The following is a 19,273-nucleotide window of genomic DNA, read 5'->3' on the forward strand; positions in this document are numbered from 1 at the left end:
TACACCATGGTGCTACCTTACAGAGTAGTGTTAAAGCTACTGAATGCCTTCTTTGCAAAAAAAGTGTGTTTTAATAATTTATTTGGTGACATGAATATATTTAGTATAGTTTTATCTAAAAAGGATAACTTTTTAATGTTTTACCATTTTTATTTTTTAAAGAAATCCCCTTTCTCCTCTGAGGAGCCTCCACTGCTGTGAACCACACGCTCTGTTCATGGAAATACAGCTAACCAAGTAAGAGTAACCAACGGTTCAGCACAATAACCTTTTCAGCATATTATATGATGTTTCAGTGATAAGAAACACTTAAGCATCTAAATGGCAATTGCCTGATGGAGCCAAGCTTTTAAAAGCAATCTTTACAGAAGTGTTCGTATATCAAAGGTACTCCGAAATAACCTTTTTATTGTCACTCTTCAACAAAGTATCTACACACTGGGCACAGACATCAGTTCAACATCTAGTTTTGGTGTACATTTGGTTGAGTTGTCACCTAACATGTATTAAACTTGAAATCAACAAAATCCTTACATTATGTTGACGACTTTTTTCAAATCCAAATCCGTTTTCCACATTGTTTCAACGTCATCACAAATATTTTGGGGTTGAAATAACCTGGAAACAACATTGATTCAACCATTTTTTTCCCAAGTGGGCAAGGTTAACATTTCTAGCTGTGACTAGCACCAAATGTCTACATACCAGTGGGTTAGGACAGGGGTTATCAAACCTCTCCTCGGGAAGCCCCAGCTCCTCGGGAACCCCCAGCATGTATTTGAACTATTCCAGAGCTAGCACACCTGGGGTGTGTTTTGCAGGACACAAGGTTTGGGAAGGATCAGACAGAAGCATGTTATGTCAATCTGGACTCAGAGGTAGACGTAACATAGTACACATACATTTGTTCCCCTTCATTTAGTATAATATGTTACATTTTGTTGTATGAAATGCATTCATTTGTGGATGTCCATCATCAATTTCTTATGATATATTACGCCCTCCAATTCGTAAATGTTACGAATTGCCAATACGTATGGTAGCAGAATTTGATGATATAATTTTAAAGCGCGGAAACATGACGTAATGCCGCATCACTTTCCTAGCATATAGAGTAGAATGGATCATGTGCTCTTCATATGTGAGCAATAAATTGTGAATGTAGCGCAGTATTACATCATACTTCCGGGGTCAGTCCCCTATTCTTTTGAATGGGCTTGACAATTATATCACCAAATTCGTAAAAATGGGTTCATTTAAGATAAATATATACTGTACTGTACAGTTATATTTGTGTTTGTGGATGAATTTAGTTCTGTGCAAGTTTTTGCCCTTTACAGACCATTTAAAAACCCCATAAAGGTAATAAACAAAACTATGCAAGACTACTTCCTGGAAAATATAAAAGTAAAAGTAAAGTTAAAAGTATATTCACATAGGCATGTGTTTATGCCTATATCCATTACTTAATGCTGAATATTTAATGTACAGATGTCGGATCTTAATTTGACCCCTTTCGTCGCAGGAAAATAATCCTGCAGCAGGAGGATTTTAATACCTGAACAAATATGTAGAATAGCTGCCAGGGGGCAGCTGGAAGCAGTGTTTGTATACAATGTACCTACATTGGATCTTATGTAGGCTATGTGCAGGCTACAGCGCATCTCGTGTGAATTCTTATGTGGATCATAATAAAGTATTTTTTGTTATGGAAAATCTGTTTGTTTTTTAGATCAATTGTTTTATTATATGTTGAAAGCAAGCAATAGGTTGAATCAATTACTGGTTTCCTCAGTGCTTGTGTGGTCCAGTGGTTACTGCCACTGACCCCGGCACACATTTGCCAGATTCGGCATGAGTTTGAATATGACACATTCATTTAAATGTTTTATTTTATTTCACCTTTATTTAACCAGGTAGGCTAGTTGAGAACAAGTTCTCATTTACAACTGCGACCTGGCGCGGATAAACGCATAGCAGCGTGAACAAACAACACAGAGTTACACATGGAGTAAACAATTAACAAATCAATAACACAGTAGAAAAAAAAGAAAGTCTATATACATTGTGTGCAAAAGGCATGAGGAGGTAGGGGAATAATTACAATTTTGCAGATTAACACTGGAGTGATAAATGATCAGATGGTCATGTACAGGTAGAGGTAGAGATACTGGTGTGCAAAAGAGCAGAAAAGTAAATAAATATAAACAGTATGGGGATGAGTTAGGTAAAATTGCGTGGGCTATTTTACCGATAGACTATGTACAGCTGCAGCGATCGGTTAGCTGCTCAGATAGCAGATGTTTGAAGTTGGTGAGGGAGATAAAAGTCTCCAACTTCAGTGATTTTTGCAATTCGTTCCAGTCACAGGCAGCAGAGAACTGGAACAAAAGGCGGCCAAATGAGGTGTTGGCTTTAGGGATGATCAGTGAGATACACCTGCTGGAACGCGTGCTACGGGTGGGTGTTGCCATCGTGACCAGTGAACTGAGATAAGGCGGAGCTTTACCTAGCATGGACTTGTAGATGACCTGGAGCCAGTGGGTCTGGCGCCGAATATGTAGCGAGGGCCAGCCGACTAGAGCATACAGGTTGCAGTGGTGGGTGGTATACGGTGCTTTAGTAACAAAACGGATGGCACTGTGATAAACTGCATCCAGTTTGCTGAGTAGAGTATTGGAAGCTATTTTGTAGATGACATCGCCGAAGTCGAGGATCGGTAGGATAGTCAGTTTTACTAGGGTAAATTTGGCGGCGTGAGTGAAGGAGGCTTTGTTGCGGAATAGAGGGGTGGAGCTGTTGGCCGAGGTTGGAGTAGCCAGGAGGAAGGCATGGCCAGCCGTTGAGAAATGCTTGTTGAAGTTTTCGATAATCATGGATTTATCGGTGGTGACCGTGTTACCTAGCCTCAGTGCAGTGGGCAGCTGGGATGGAGGTGCTCTTGTTCTCCTTGGACTTTACAGTGTCCCAGAACTTTTTGGAGTTAGAGCTACAGGATGCAAATTTCTGCCTGAAGAAGCTGGCCTTTGCTTTCCTGACTGACTGCGTGTATTGGTTCCTGACTTCCCTGAACAGTTGCATATCGCGGGGACTATTCGATGCAGGCGGCAACAGTGAGAGACTTATTTCTGGAGAGAGTAATTTTTTTAATTAGTAGTTCGAACTGTTTGGGTATGGACCTGGAAAGTATGACATTACTTTGCAGGCTATCTCTGCAGTAGACTGCAACTCCTCCCCCTTTGGCAGTTCTATCTTGACGGAAAATGTTATAGTTGGGTATGGAAATCTCTGAATTTTTGGTGGCCTTCCTAAGCCAGGATTCAGGCACGGCAAGGACATCAAGGTTAGCAGAGTGTGCTAAAGCAGTGAGTAAAACAAACTTAGGGAGGAGGTTTCTGATGTTGACATGCATGAAACCAAGGCTTTTTCGATCACAGAAGTCAACAAATGAGGGTGCCTGGGGACATGCAGGGCCTGGGTTTACCTCCACATCACCCGCGGAACAGAGGAGGAGTAGTATGAGGGTGCGGCTAAAGGCTATCAAAACTGGTCAAAACTATCAAAACTGGTCAAAGCTGAATCCCTTGGATGTAGAGAAATGCTTGTATTCCTAGCTCCAACAGTGCAATAATAATAATACACACAAATCTAAAAGTAAAAGTATGGAATTAAGAAATCTAGAAATATTAGGATGAGCAATGTCAGAGTCCGGAGTATAAATACAGTATATACAGTGCCTTGCGAAAGTATTCGGCCCCCTTGAACTTTGCGACCTTTTGCCACATTTCAGGCTTCAAACATAAAGATATAAAACTGTATTTTTTTGTGAAGAATCAACAACAAGTGGGACACAATCATGAAGTGGAACGACATTTATTGGATATTTCAAACTTTTTTAACAAATCAAAAACTGAAAAATTGGGCGTGCAAAATTATTCAGCCCCCTTAAGTTAATACTTTGTAGCTCCACCTTTTCCTGCGATTACAGCTGTAAGTCACTTGGGGTATGTCTCTATCAGTTTTGCACATCGAGAGACTGACATTTTTTCCCATTCCTCCTTGCAAAACAGCTCGAGCTCAGTGAGGTTGGATGGAGAGCATTTGTGAACAGCAGTTTTCAGTTCTTTCCACAGATTCTCGATTGGATTCAGGTCTGGACTTTGACTTGGCCATTCTAACAGCTGGATATGTTTATTTTTGAACCATTCCATTGTAGATTTTGCTTTATGTTTTGGATCATTGTCTTGTTGGAAGACAAATCTCCGTCCCAGTCTCAGGTCTTTTGCAGACTCCATCAGGTTTTCTTCCAGAATGGTCCTGTATTTGGCTCCATCCATCTTCCCATCAATTTTAACCATCTTCCCTGTCCATGCTGAAGAAAAGCAGGCCCAAACCATGATGCTGCCACCACCATGTTTGACAGTGGGGATGGTGTGTTCAGCTGTGTTGCTTTTACGCCAAACATAACGTTTTGCATTGTTGCCAAAAAGTTCAATTTTGGTTTCATCTGACCAGAGCACCTTCTTCCACATGTTTGGTGTGTCTCCGAGATGGCTTGTGGCAAACTTTAAACAACACTTTTTATGGATATCTTTAAGAAATGGCTTTCTTCTTGCCACTCTTCCATAAAGGCCAGATTTGTGCAATATACGACTGATTGTTGTCCTATGGACAGAGTCTCCCACCTCAGCTGTAGATCTCTGCAGTTCATCCAGAGTGATCATGGGCCTCTTGGCTGCATCTCTGATCAGTCTTCTCCTTGTATGAGCTGAAAGTTTAGAGGGACGGCCAGGTCTTGGTAGATTTGCAGTGGTCTGATACTCCTTCCATTTCAATATTATCGCTTGCACAGTGCTCCTTGGGATGTTTAAAGCTTGGGAAATCTTTTTGTATCCAAATCCGGCTTTAAACTTCTTCACAACAGTATCTCGGACCTGCCTGGTGTGTTCCTTGTTCTTCATGATGCTCTCTGCGCTTTTAACGGACCTCTGAGACTATCACAGTGCAGGTGCATTTATACGGAGACTTGATTACACACAGGTGGATTGTATTTATCATCATTAGTCATTTAGGTCAACATTGGATCATTCTGAGATCCTCACTGAACTTCTGGAGAGAGTTTGCTGCACTGAAAGTAAAGGGGCTGAATAATTTTGCACGCCCAATTTTTCAGTTTTTGATTTGTTAAAAAAGTTTGAAATATCCAATAAATGTTGTTCCACTTCATGATTGTGTCCCACTTGTTGTTGATTCTTCACAAAAAAATACAGTTTTATATCTTTATGTTTGAAGCCTGAAATGTGGCAAAAGGTCGCAAAGTTCAAGGGGGCCGAATACTTTCGCAAGGCACTGTATATACTGAACAAAAATTTAAATGCAACATGTAAAATGTCGGTCCCATGTTTAATGAGTTGAAATAAAATAAATACAATTTTCCATACTCACAATAAGCTTATTTCTCAATAATATTGTGCACAAATTTGTTTACATCCCTTTCAGTGAGCATTTCTCCTTTGCCAAGATAATCCATCCACCTGACAGGTGTGGCATATCAAGAAGCAGATTAAACGTGATCATTACACATGTGCACCTTGTGCTGGGGACAATAAAATGCCACTCTAAAATATGCAGTTTTGTCAAACAACACAATGCCACAGATGTCTCAAGTTTTGAGGGAGCATGCAAATGGCATGCTGACTGCAAAAATGTCCATGTGCTTATGTATGCAAGTTAACTCTACACCACTAGTAAAGTGGATTCATGTGCTTAATTTTAAGAAGTTATTTGGTCACTTTAGTTGTGATACAAACCTTATCAAAACGTATAGGCCTATGGGCTAGGCTACATGAGGTGTGTGACTATGATTCGAAAAATGATCATGCACTTTAATAGCAAATGGAGGATGTTTTTCCCGTGGTTAATTTTCATGCCAGCCAGGAAGGCTATACTCCTGTTGTAAAGAGAAGCAATGTGCTTAATATTGAGAAAGTTGAGAAACAAATACAGTAGGCCTAGCTTATAGAAAGCTGATGGGATACTCCTCTTTTGAATAGAGGCCATCACTCTGTTTTCCCACGAAATTGCATAGCCTATAGAAATGTTGAGCAACATGACCTCATGGGCTCTCAAAGTGTTTGATTAGATTTTTGATTACATTTCCATTGATGTCAGAGTGATTAGATGGACTGTAGAGTGCTGAGTACAAGGCAATTAGCAAGTTCGGTCATGACCATCAGCAGCATCAGAGCTTGGAGAAGCCTAGTTACTGTAATTAAATGGTCACATGGAATTTGACTGTGGTTATGACTGTGGTTTCTGACTGTGGAATTTAACTGTGGTTCCAATTCATTTTTTTTGTTTTGTCTCGGGCTGTTGCGGTAGGTGCACCCAATTCAGCTGCCCTGCGCTGTTGCCCTTTTGAACCATTTCCTGTGTCTGAAGATACAAACTCTGGCTTCCCGGCAGGCCCAGAGAACAAATCTGTCACACCCTGACCATAGTTTGCTTTGTATGTTTCTATGTTTTGGTTGGTCAGGGTGTGATCTGAGTGGGCATTCTATGTTGGATGTCTTGTTTGTCTATTTCTATGTCTGGCCTGATATGGTTCTCAATCAGAGGCAGGTGTTAGTCATTGTCTCTGATTGGGAACCATATTTAGGTAGCCTGGGTTTCACTGTGTGTTTGTGGGTGATTGTTCCTGTCTCTGTGTTACTTTGCACCAGTATTAGGCTGTTTCGGTTTTCGTGTTACGTTTATTGTTTTTGTATTTGATTCGTGTTTACTTTGTTTCATTAAACACGGATCGCAATAGCCACGCCGCATTTTGGTCTGACTCTCTTTCACATACATAAAACCGTGACAAAATCAAGTGCACTATAGGTCTACCGCTGGCCAATCGGATGGTTCAGATGACAGTGTCTGCAGTATTGTATGGAGCGAGAAACCTGCCAAAAGGTTGAATGTACGATCCGTTAGGATCGTAAAAAAATTCATACGCAAATTGCTAGGATCGTAAGAAAAGTAATGTGTGAAAAATGAAACGTAAACGTTAAATTAGATCTGTATACGTACAAACCCTATGTTACGACTATGAATTAACTTTTACACGTTCAATTCTTACTTTACGTCTCCCTTTACTTGGTAACAGATCCAAACCTTTGTCAGTAATGTGGCATCTGCAAAGGACATGAACCGAACGTAGCTAGTCGAAGTTTGCTAGTCAATCAAGAAACTCTAGCCCAGACGTTAGAGTTGCTTTGCAGCTTCCGGTTCATTTCCAAAATAAAAGTCTAGAGCTTGTTTTAGAACTGCATTCAATAACAACGTTATACCAGTAGATGGCGTAGTATAAACTTGAGCCTTCAGCATTACTTGTGTAAGAATGATAAAGGGGAGGGTGGGGGGAACCCTAAAATAAAAACAGTTATAAAAAAAAAAAAATAGAGTTCTAAAATTATTCTGAAAGACACCAGCAACACAGACTTTCAACTCCCTCCAAATATTTTCTATGGGGTTGAGATCTGAGGACTGGCTAGGCCACTCCAGGACCTTGAAATGCTTCTCACGAAGCCACTCCTTTGTTGCCCGGGCGGTGTGTTTGGGATCATTGTCATGCTGAAAGACCCAGCCATGTTTCATCTTCAATGCCCTTGCTGATGGAAGGAGGTTTTCACTCAAAATCTCACGATACATGGCCCCATTCATTATTTCCTTTACACGGATCAGTCGTCCTGGTCCCTTTGCAGAAAGACAGCCCCAAAGCATGATGTTTCCACCCCCATGCTTCACAGTAGGTATGGTGTTCTTTGGATGCAACTCAGCATTCTTTGTCCTCCAAACACGACGAGTTGAGTTTTTACCAAAAAGTTCTATTTTGGTTTCATCTGACCATATGACATTCTCCCAATCTTGTTCTGGATCATCCAAATGCTCTCTAGCAAACTTCAGACGGGCCTGGACATGTACTGGCTTAAGCAGGGGGACACGTCTGGCACTGCAGGATTTGAGACCCTGGCGGCGTAGTGTGTTACTGATGGTAGGCTTTGTTACTTTGGTCCCAGCTCTCTGCAGGTCATTCACTAGGTCCCCCCGTGTGGTTCTGGGATTTTTGCTCACCGTTCTTGTGATCATTTTGACCCCACGGGGTGAAATCTTGCGTGGAGCCCCAGATCGAGGGAGATTATCAGTGGTCTTGTATGTCTTCCATATCCTGATAATTGCTCCCACAGTTGATTTCTTCAAACCAAGCTGCTTACCTATTGCAGATTCAGTCTTCCCAGCCTGGTGCAGGTCTACAATTTTGTTTCTGGTGTCCTTTGACAGCTCTTTGTTCTTGGCCATAGTGGAGTTTGGAGTGTGACTGTTTGAGGTTGTTGACAGGTGTCTTTTATACTGATAACAAGTTCAAACAGGTGCCATTAATACAGGTAACGAGTGGAGGACAGAGGAGCCTCTTAAAGAAGACGTTACAGGTCTGTGAGAGCCAGAAATCTTGCTTGTTTGTAGGTGACCAAATACTTGTTTTCCACCATAATTTGCAAATAAATTAATAACAAAATCCTACAATGTGATTTTCTGGATTTTTTTTCCTAATTTTGTCTGTCATAGTTGAAGTGTACCTATGATGAAAATTACAGGCCTCTCTCATCTTTTTAAGTGGGAGAACTTGCACAATTGGTGGCTGACTAAATACTTTTTTGCCCCACTGTATATACTACCTCAATAAGCCTGACTAACAGAGGTTTGTATATAGCCTTGCTACTTTTTTTTCAAATGTCTATTTACATAATGCAAATGAATTACTTAAAAATCATACAATGTGATTTTCTGGATTTTTGTTTTAGATCCAGTCTCTCACAGTTGAAGTGTACCTATGATAGAAATTACAGACCTCTACATGCTTTGTAAGTAGGGAAACCTACAACATCAGCAGTGGCGGGGTGGCAGGGTAGCCTAGTGGTTAGAGCGTTGGACTAGTAACCGGAAGGTTGCGAGTTCAAACCCCCGAGCTGACAAGGTACAAATCTGTCGTTCTGCCCCTGAACAGGCAGTTAACCCACTGTTCCCAGGCCGTCATTGAAAATAAGAATTTGTTCTTAACTGACTTGCCTGGTTAAATAAAGGTAAAATAAAAATAATAAAATAAAGTATCAAATACTTGTTCTCCCCACTGTATGAGGACCTGTTTCTTTGTTAACCGCTCAACACAGAATAGCCACATGGAGAAAATATCCTGTCTATTTCATTCAGATATGTTCATACTATAAAAAATATAAAATAATGCCAGGGAATTCTAAGCAAATCTTGTCTGCTAAATGAACTAGTGTAGCCACAGCCATATGGCATAGCCAGATCAGGGCCTAACATAAGGACTTAGATTATGCTATTCTGTTCTTCTGAAATAGACTACATTTTCTTCATATTATGTTTCTTTAGATCTGTCTAAAATAAATAATGGGTTAATTGTGGTGGTGTAGACTACATTATATGGATTTATTAGACTTTTTAAAATGTAGATGTTCCAAAGGTCAGCATCAGTGGCTTGTAGGCTATGCGTGGAATCCAAAAGATGCTAAATGTGTTTATGTTAATTAAGGATCAATTACCGTGAGACCAGCAGTTATTTGCTTAACAATTACCGGCTAAAAAAAGGAATTTCTGCCACAGCCCTATGTAGACACCCTTTCAAATTAGTGGATTTGGCTATTTCAGCCACACCCATTGCTGACAGGTGTATAAAATCGAGCACACAGCCATGCAATCTCCATAGACAAACATTGACAGTAGAATGGCCTTACTGAAGAGCTCAGTGACTTTAAATGTGGCACCATTATAGGATGCCATCTTTCCAACAAGCCCTGCTAGAGTTGCGCTGATTGACTGTAAGTGCTGTTATTGTGACGTGGAAACGTCTAGGAGAAACATCGGCCACACAAGCTCACAGAAGGGGACCGCCGAGTGCTGAAGCGCGTAGCGAATAGAAAAACCGTCTATCTTCGGTTGCAACACTTACTACTAAGTTCCAAACTGCCTCTGGAAACAACGCCAGCACAAGAACTGTTCATCGGGAGCCTCGTGAAATGGATTTCCATGGCCAAGCAGCTGCATGCAGGCCTAAGATCACCATGTGCAATGCCAAGCGTTGGCTGGAGTGGTGTAAAGCTCGTCGCCATTGGACTTTCTCTGGAGTGATGAATCACGCGCTTCCCCATCTGGCAGTCAGACGGACGAATCTGGGTTGGACAGATGCCTGGAGAACGCTACGTGCCCCAATGCAGAGTGCCAACTATAAAGTTTGGTAGAGGAGAAATAATGGTCTGGGACTGTTTTTCATGGTTCAGGCGATGCTCCTTCTTTCCAGTGAAGGAAAATCTTAACGCTACAGCCTACAATGATATTCTTGACAATTCTGTGCTTCCAACATTATGGCAACAGTTTAGGGAAGGCTCTTTCCTGTTTCAGCATGACAATGCCCCTGTGCACAAAGCGAGGTCCATACAGAAATGGTTTGTCGAGAACGGCGTGGAAGAACTTGACTGGCCTGCACAGAGCCCTGACGTCAACTCCATCGAACACATTTGGGATGAATTGGAACGCCGACTGCGAGCCAGGCCTAATTGCCCAACATCAGTGCTCAACCTCCCTTAATGCTCTTGTGGCTGAATGTAAACAAGTCCCCTCAGCAATGTTCCATGATTTAGTGGAAAGCCTTCCCAGAAGAGTGGAGGCTATTGTAGCAGCAAAGGGGGGACCAACTCCATATTAATGCCCATGATTTTGGATGTCGATGTTCGACGAGCAGGTATCCACATACTTTTGGTCATGTAGTGTATATTGACAAATTATACATAGCCTAACTACAAAATGTGGACGAGCATCCACACTGGAGGAAAGTTTATCTTCTACAGTAGGCCTACATCTGTCTTTCAACTGATGGCCGAACTATGCCAGAGAAACACAGTAGCCTATTATTGTTTTTCACTTTCATTATGTGACAATGGATGGGCTATTGGGTGGCCTACAGAATGTAGCGTATTGGAATATAATCAAAGAACAAGGGGCCTATTGCAACCATCGATGGTACTAGATTATCGCCATCTGATGTCTCGTGAAACCATCAATACGCGCTAAATTCACCCTCACCGCTGATCTTAATTGTAACCCTTATTGGTCACCTCTACCGTTCCCTAAAATAGGATCTCGGCGTTACCCTTAAAGCCAGTTTATGCTTGATCGGAAAATGTGGTCAGAGGCTCCATATGGAGGGTGTGACGCAATTGCGGAGCCTCCGGAGGCATGCAGAGGCCAAATTGAGCTCTGTACATGCAGAGGCCAAATTGAGCTCTGTACCGCATCGCAGTGCGCCTCCCAAATGTTTTAACAATGCGTCAGGCTCCGAAAAGCTCCGTAAAGCTCTGCATTGACATGATTGGTTGACGGTAGGTGGGGGCGGGAGGTCCTGTATAAACACAAACTCACCTCCTTCACAACAGATCTGCTCAACACCTCCAAGGTGCTCCGCGAAGCGCAAGTATGAATGCTGGGGGCCGTATCACTGTAAACGCTGCACGCCAATGCAGACAACAGATTGCCCATGCAGGGTCTTTAAATCCTTCTTGCAACCGAAGTCTTTAAGATATATTCGCTCTCTGGTTGGTATTGTAATCACCACAATTTACCCCTTTTTGAACAGACTAAGGGCGATTATCTGTTTGACAAGCATTCTGTATAATATAAATAAAGTATTTAATCGTTTACCAAGGCAAATCTACTGTGGCAATTTACCCGAGACTTTGTATGAATGGAAACTAATGTTGGTGTAGCCTGTTGGTATTATTTTATTTGTATCCTGTTTATGTTACCCAAAAGTATCTAGCATGGTCATTTCTTATCGAGAGCAGGGGTAAAATATACCTGGACTCTCCATATTTGAATCTGTAAATAAACCACGCCGACAAGATAGACATACATGTGCGTGGCCACGCTGAAGGCAGCGATCCTAACCACCATGCCACCCCAGGCCACAATTTTGCTTACTTTTCACCTTACCATACACTTGACACTTGTATGTCATAGCCTAGTGGAGACCAATATCTATATTGTTATTAAGCTGTAAAACGACGGTTGTTGATGTGTATGGGTGCATTTCTGATACATTTTTGTACATTAGAATGTTGCAGTAATAGCGTTTGAGCGAGAGAGAAAATTATTTGGATAGCAAGTACAGATCCCAATGACTCGACTACCCCCGCATATGGAGAGAAAGATAGCCGCTTTTTTTCAGGAACTCACAACTCATAAGATCTCATTTTAATTTTCCGATGCAGCAGTAAAGTTCTCTGTGACAAAAGAGTGATCAAGTTAAGATCTGACATCTGTAGTTTGATGAATGATGTGCATGGTCAGAATCACTCTCTTATGCTCACACTCACTTACACTTAGGCTCATTCATCCTCATCCTTCCATTATTAGATCTCATCAACCTTATCATTACAACCGATGAATACCCACATTCCATTAACAAAATTGTATCTTTGTCATCAATTGGGATCAAACAGTCCTGCTGGCGTTAGAGAGCATGGGTGTTAAGGGGAAATGGGCTGGGGAGGCCACTGGTTTGAGTGAAAAAGCCCATTCTCCATTAGCCTGGCACGTTTTCCATCAGGAGAGGAGGGTGTGATTATGAGATAGCAACCCTGAGGCCTACAGTTAGACAGAACTATAAAGCACTGCGCCGATTAGCCCTCTACTGCAGGATGAAAACATCTCTCTGCATTTTTACAAATAATTTACAACTCCCAATCCATCCCGCAAGGCTCCTCACTCCTGTGTAGCGGGTTCTCTATTTCTTTTTTCAGGCCATAGTGTACTTTAGTTATTCATACTCTATCTGCAAGCTCTCCGAAATTGTGTGTCTGAACATGTTTAAATGTTCTGAGAAGAGAAGTGAACATTTTCCCTGTTCTGGGACCGTTTATTTTTAGGTTGTAGGGAGGTTCTGAGAACATTTTACTCTGGTTCCTTGGAAAGTTTTCCTTTGAGGTTTTATTAACACTCTGAGAATAGAAAATATAGGTTATTTTGAGGTTGTTGAATACCTTCCTTAAAACGTTGATCTATGATCTTCTGTTCTCTAACCATGGAATTAGTCCACTGCCCCACCAGGATGGAGCCAGCATGCACGACAGAATTCACATAGAAATGTGTGTTATAGATCTAGAATTTTTTTTTTCTCACCTTTATTTAACCAAGTCGGCTAGTTGAGAACAAGTTCTCATTTGCAACTGCGACCTGGCCAAGATAAAGCAAAGCAGTGTGACACAGACAACAACACAGAGTTACACATGGAGTAAACAAACAAGCCAATAACACAAACAAGTCAATGGCACAGTAGAGAAAGGAAAGTCTATAGACAGTGTGTGCAAAAGGCATGAGGAGGTAGGTAATAAATAGGCCATAGGAGCGAATAATTACAATTTAACAGATTAACACTGGAGTGATAAATGAGCAGATGATGATGTGCAAGTACAATTTTGGTTATGGAAAATATATTTCATAGCAGTTTAGATGGTACAATGATTCTCCACACTATACAATATTTTTGGTAATGAAAAAATATATTTCATAGCAGTTTAGATGGTACAATGATTCTCCACACTATACAATATTTTTGGTAATGAAAAAATATATTTCATAGCAGTTTAGATGGTACAATGATTCTCTACACTATATGCTTGTTTTGTCACATAAACTGAAATAAGGCAAACTATTAGAATTTTTACAACCAGGAACTTGCGGGACGATTTCTGCATAGTGCATCTTTAAAAAGATTTGTTGAACGTTCTCTGAGTGTTACTTACGTTTCCTTGTGGTTTTTATGGAAAGCTTGCTTAACGTTGTTGGAACCATGAGGAAACCTGTAGGAAACAGTATGCTGATGTACTGACATTTCCAAAGAAGAAAGTTGTTTGTTAATGTTCTTGGAATAATTTGAGAACATGACTTTAAATATAACCATGAGTAAATCTGTAGGAAACATTACGCTGAAGTACTGAAATTCCCACAGAAGAACGTTGCTTTTTGAACTATTTTAGAACATTATCAAAATGTAAATTAAATGTAACCATGTTTGGACTTTGAGGAAACGTTCTGTTAAAGTAATGAAATACCAAGCAACTATACTACAGCATTCCTAGAAAGTTGTGGAAAGGTTGTATGCAAAATAACCATAGGACAACCACGCTCTCACCAGGTTCTAAGAAACATGGTTTTCAGAACGTTATGAGCCGGGAGCTTGGCAGGAAGGAAGGAGGGATGGTAGAGGAGAGGAAATTGGCTTATTTTGGGAGCCTGTTGGTATGCCTGTTGGTGAGAGCTGTGGCTGTGGTTTAGCAGGTGGTGGGGGTCTTCCAGGACTATGACATACAGTACATGTCACATACAATATTTTCCCTGTTTTCAGTCATATGAACAGGGAAGAAAGGGACCATCTGTGTTGCCATCTGTGAGGAATGGCCATCCCTACCTCTCACAACCACCATCACTTCCTCTAGGGAGGCATATATCCAGATCCAACCCTGTTAGGTAACAAAGAGGAACGATCCTCCCGCCCTTGCGCTGTCGTTACCCTGCAGACACAGCCATTTCATCCACATAGAGCCAATGAGAGATGGGACCGGAAAGGGCTGGCACACACACACTTACAAGTGGTATGTACACACTCCCACACATACAAATAAAACATAAATAGGATTCAATTGTATCGGTGATCTCTTACCATCATGGAAACTAGTATTAATATACAGGTATCTTCTGCAAAAAGGTCTTTTTGATTCCAATATACTCTGGTGCATGTGTAGGCCTACTTACATTGAGTCGTAGAACCATTGCACTCTTGACTTTGGCAACCTGAAAATGCAAGCATTATGCAGACACCATTCATCATAAAGGCAGCACCCACCTGATTATATTTCAGGATGGGCTCCTCGTCCCTGATTTGCTCCCAGCTCACAGTCTGGTGACTCATCCTTGCCGTACCCCAGAGTTGAAAAGAGGGACGTGGAAATTCAACTCAAGAGTTGTAGGTCAGTCATTTTCTCCTAATTTTCTCTCTACCTCTCCAGGAGACAGGCATAATAAGACATGCATGGGGCATTAAATCAAGCCACTCATTTTCCATTGTCAAAATCTACTGCTTTATATTGTTGCACACAAACATTGACATATGGCTATTGATCTAGACGTGATGATTGTATGTGACCTAGGTGGCGGAGGGAAATATAATCGTATTCCATTTCGTCTCTATTGTCTCTCTGAGGATAATGGTGATGCCTCTGCCGGACCCCCGGCTGTTCTGCTGGATGTCAGCTGTGAGGAGCTGGCACACTTCCGCTGCTGGCTATCTGACACTCCCTCTGGCCCGCAAGAAAACTAGCAGGCACCATCTACCTGAGTGTCTTCAACAGGTCCGTTTGCTAACAAAGAGCCCACTCGCACCCACAGGTCTTTCTTGAAAAATATATTTTTGATCTCAACAAGACTAACCTGGTTAAATAAATGTAAATAACCCACACCGAAAAAACATCTAGAATTCTGCTATTCAGATAGGAGGGGCAGGGGTCTAGGGACAGTTTAAGCATCTCAATTCTGACCCTGATACATCCCTCTTGAGGTGAAATGTTGTGTTGTGGTCCCGTATGGCTCAGTTGGTAGAGCATGGTGCTTGCAATGCCAGGGTCGTGGGTTTAATTCCCATGGGGGACCAGTATAGAAAAATAAAAAATGTGTGGTATTTCTATGCTTCCTGTTCTAACGTTTTGTTTTTGCTTCTTTTACTTTTGATTTTTGTACACCAGCTTCAAACAGCTGAAAATACAATAGTTTTGGTTATGTAAAATATATTCCACAGCAGTTTAGATGACACAATTATTCTCTGCACTATACATGCTTGTTTTGTCACATGCACCGAAATTAGGCAAACTATTAGAATTTTTGTAACCATGAGATGGCGGTGCGATTTCTGCATAGTGCATATTCAATAACCCAGGATAATGCACCCTTTGATATAAAAGGTAGGTTCAGCCGTACTATTGCATGGGAAGCCGCTTGGTCACTGACTTGTTAATAGGCTTAAGCAGAACTACTCTACACTCACCCCCTCTCTACAATAACTCCCTTAGGAAAGCCTATTGATGAGCAAATTTTCTTAATGACCTGCCATTTGGTGATACTGTATATTGGGGTCCGCAGTGGTCCTCTCCATCATCACAGCTCAGGTTGTGTCACGTTCTGACCTGTATTTCCTTTGTTTTGTATTTATTTAGTATGGTCAGGGCGTGAGTTGGGTGGGCAGTCTATGTTTGTTTTTCTATGTTTTGGGGCATTTCTATGTTTCGGCCTAGTATGGTTCTCAATCAGAGGCAGGTGTCATTAGTTGTCTCTGATTGAGAATCATACTTAGGTAGCCTGGGTTGCATTTGTGGGTGATTGTCTATGTTGATGGCTTGTTTCAGCGCAGCTCGCATTAGCGTCACGGTTGTTATTTTGTTTACTGTTTTTGTATAGTGTTTCAGTGTTCAGTTCTTTCTTTAATTAAACATTCAACATGAACACATATCACGCCGCATTTTGGTCCTCCGATCCTTCTCGCCTCTCCTCTTCAGATGAAGAGGAGGACGACCGTGACAGGTTGGTCTTTCTATGCTGCTAAAGGGTAGAGAGATGGAGCCAGTGGAAACACAAGAGGACCTGTTATAATTGTATTTATTGGACTGATTCTCTATTGGGGTGTGAGCCACTTAACACATATTCAACCCCCATCCAATCCAGGCTAACGATATGGCCAGTTCTGATTCTAAACCTCTCTCTTGGGTGGACTGTGGAGTTATTCTCATCAATGGCCCCTCTCTTCATCACTACGGCTGCTTTTGGAGAGCTCTGATAAGTGTCCTGGGGAACCCACTCTGCCAATCGATCCTGATCCCACGCCTTGATGATCCTCAGAAGTACGCTTCAAAACATCTCACTCCCTTTTGCCACAAAGCCACACTCACATACATAACCATTCACAAAGCTATCAAATCAACAAACTGTGTACAGCAGTCATAGAGTTTAGGCTTTTGACTTTTTCCAAAATGGATTCCAAAGAACATGAAGAGGAACAGAACTACCTTTACCAACTGTGACCATGGTAACAGGGTGATCAGAAAACAATGTGATTGATCAATCAAACACAGTGTGTGTATGGACATGTTTAACTATACTTGAAGAAGAGTAAACAAACATTTTATCAACTGGGGACATATTGCTAGTCCCCACAAGGTCAAACGCTATTTCTAGGGGGTTTAGGGTTAAGGTTCAAATGTGTTTTAGGGTTAGAATTAGGGTTAGGGTTTGGGGTTAAGGTTAGGATTAAGAGTAAGGGTTATGGTTAGGGCTTAGGGAAAATAGTGTGTCCTCACAAGGAGTCCAAAACACATGACTAATTACTAATGATATACCGGCTCTATGTTCCGTATATGTGTGATGGGGAAAACCCTGAGCCTGCATTTCAACCCAAATAATGCCTCCAGCCTGATAGCCTTCCAGCAGGGCTAGAAATAGAATTGAATAAGAACAAGTCCCCTAAGAGTGTCTGGTCTGAGAGGGAAACCATGAAAACAAGCCCAAAGATACTGCCCACTGGGCAAAAACGGGTTGCGTCAACATTGTTTTCATGTCATTTCAACCAAAAAAGTCAATGTGATGACATTGAATCAACATGGCAAACTGATTGGATGTGAAAAAAGTAATTTCATTTTTTTAACCCAACTTTTTACCTAAATCCAATGAGATATGGTGAATTGTTTTGTTGGTTTCACGTGGAAGTCACTTTAGTTGACAACTTAACCAAATGTAAATCAAAACTAGTTGAACTGTGCCTAGGGGGTGGATTTTGGTACATCTGCCTTGTATCTGCCAGCTTTAAATTATGCAGTTCGCTTGCAGAGCACTTATCTGGCTCTTTCCTATATTTGTTTTTCTACCTCTTCCATGACCACCCCTCTTCTCTCTGTATATATACATACATTTGAAGTCGGAAGTTTACATACACTTAGGTCGCAGTCATTAAAACTCAACCACTCCACAAATGTCTTGTTAACAAACTATAGTTTTGGCAAATCGGTTAGGACATCTACTTTGTGCATGACAAGTAATTTTTCCAACAATTGTTTACAGACGGATTATTTCACTTATAATTCACTGTATCATAATTCCAGTGGGTCAGAAGTTTACATACACTAAGTTGACTGTGCCTTCAAACAGCTTGGAAAATTCCAGAAAATTATGTCATGGCTTCTGACAGGCTAATTGACATCGAGGTTGGAGGTGGAGGTGTACCTGTGGATGTATTTCAAGGCCTACCTTCAAACTCAGTGCCTCTTTGCTTGACATCATGGGACATCATGGGAAAATCAAAAGAAATCAGCCAAAACCTCAGAAAAAAAATTGTAGACCTCCACAAGTCTGGTTCATCCTTGGGAGCAATTTCCAAACGCCTGAAGGTACCACGTTCATCTGTACAAACAATAGTACGCAAGTATAAACACCATGGGACCATGCAGCCGTCATACCGCTCAGGAAGGAGACACGTAGTACCTGCCACAACAGGTACAAAAGTATCTATATCCACAGTAAAATGAGTCCTATATCAACATAACCTGAAAGACCGCTCAGCAAGGAAGAAGCCACTGCTCCAAAACCGCCATAAAAAAGCCAGACTACAGTTTGCAAATGCACATCGGGACAAATATTGTACTTTTTGGAGAAATGTCCTCTGGTCTGATGAAACAACAATAGAACTGTTTGGCAATAATGATCATAGTATTGTTTGGAGAAAAAAGGTGGAGGCTTGCAAGCCAAAGAACACCATCCCAACCGTGAAGCACAGGGGTGGCTGCATCATGTTGTGGGGGTGCTTTTCTGCAGGAGGGACTGGTGCACTTCACAAAATAGATGAATACATGAGGATGGAAATGGCTTAAGGACAACAAAAATGTATTGGAGTGGCCATCACAAAACCCTGACCTCAATCCTATAGAAAATTTGTGGGCAGAACTGAAAAAGCGTATGCGAGCAAGGAGGCCTACATACCTGACTCAGTTACACCAGCTCTGTCAGGAGGAATGGGCCAAAATTCACCCAACTTATTGTGGGAAGCTTGTGGAAAGCTACCCGCAACATTTAACCCAAGTTAAACAATTTAAAGGCAATGCTACCGAATACTAATTGAGTG

At 41.4% G+C, this 19,273-nt stretch overlaps 1 protein-coding gene and 1 non-coding gene across 3 annotated transcripts in view; one reads left to right on the forward strand and one right to left on the reverse strand.

Moving 5' to 3' along the window:
- Positions 1-19,273, reverse strand: part of LOC110525685 (rabphilin-3A) — a 48,816-nt gene that overhangs the window by 22,657 nt on the left and 6,886 nt on the right. The gene's annotated exons all lie outside the window — the stretch shown is intronic.
- trnaa-ugc lies at positions 15,688-15,763 on the forward strand. Its single transcript has one exon. It is a non-coding gene; the product is annotated as a tRNA-Ala (tRNA).

This window comes from Oncorhynchus mykiss, chromosome 6, assembly GCF_013265735.2.
Source record: "Oncorhynchus mykiss isolate Arlee chromosome 6, USDA_OmykA_1.1, whole genome shotgun sequence".
In the NCBI taxonomy this organism is placed as follows: domain Eukaryota; kingdom Metazoa; phylum Chordata; class Actinopteri; order Salmoniformes; family Salmonidae; genus Oncorhynchus; species Oncorhynchus mykiss.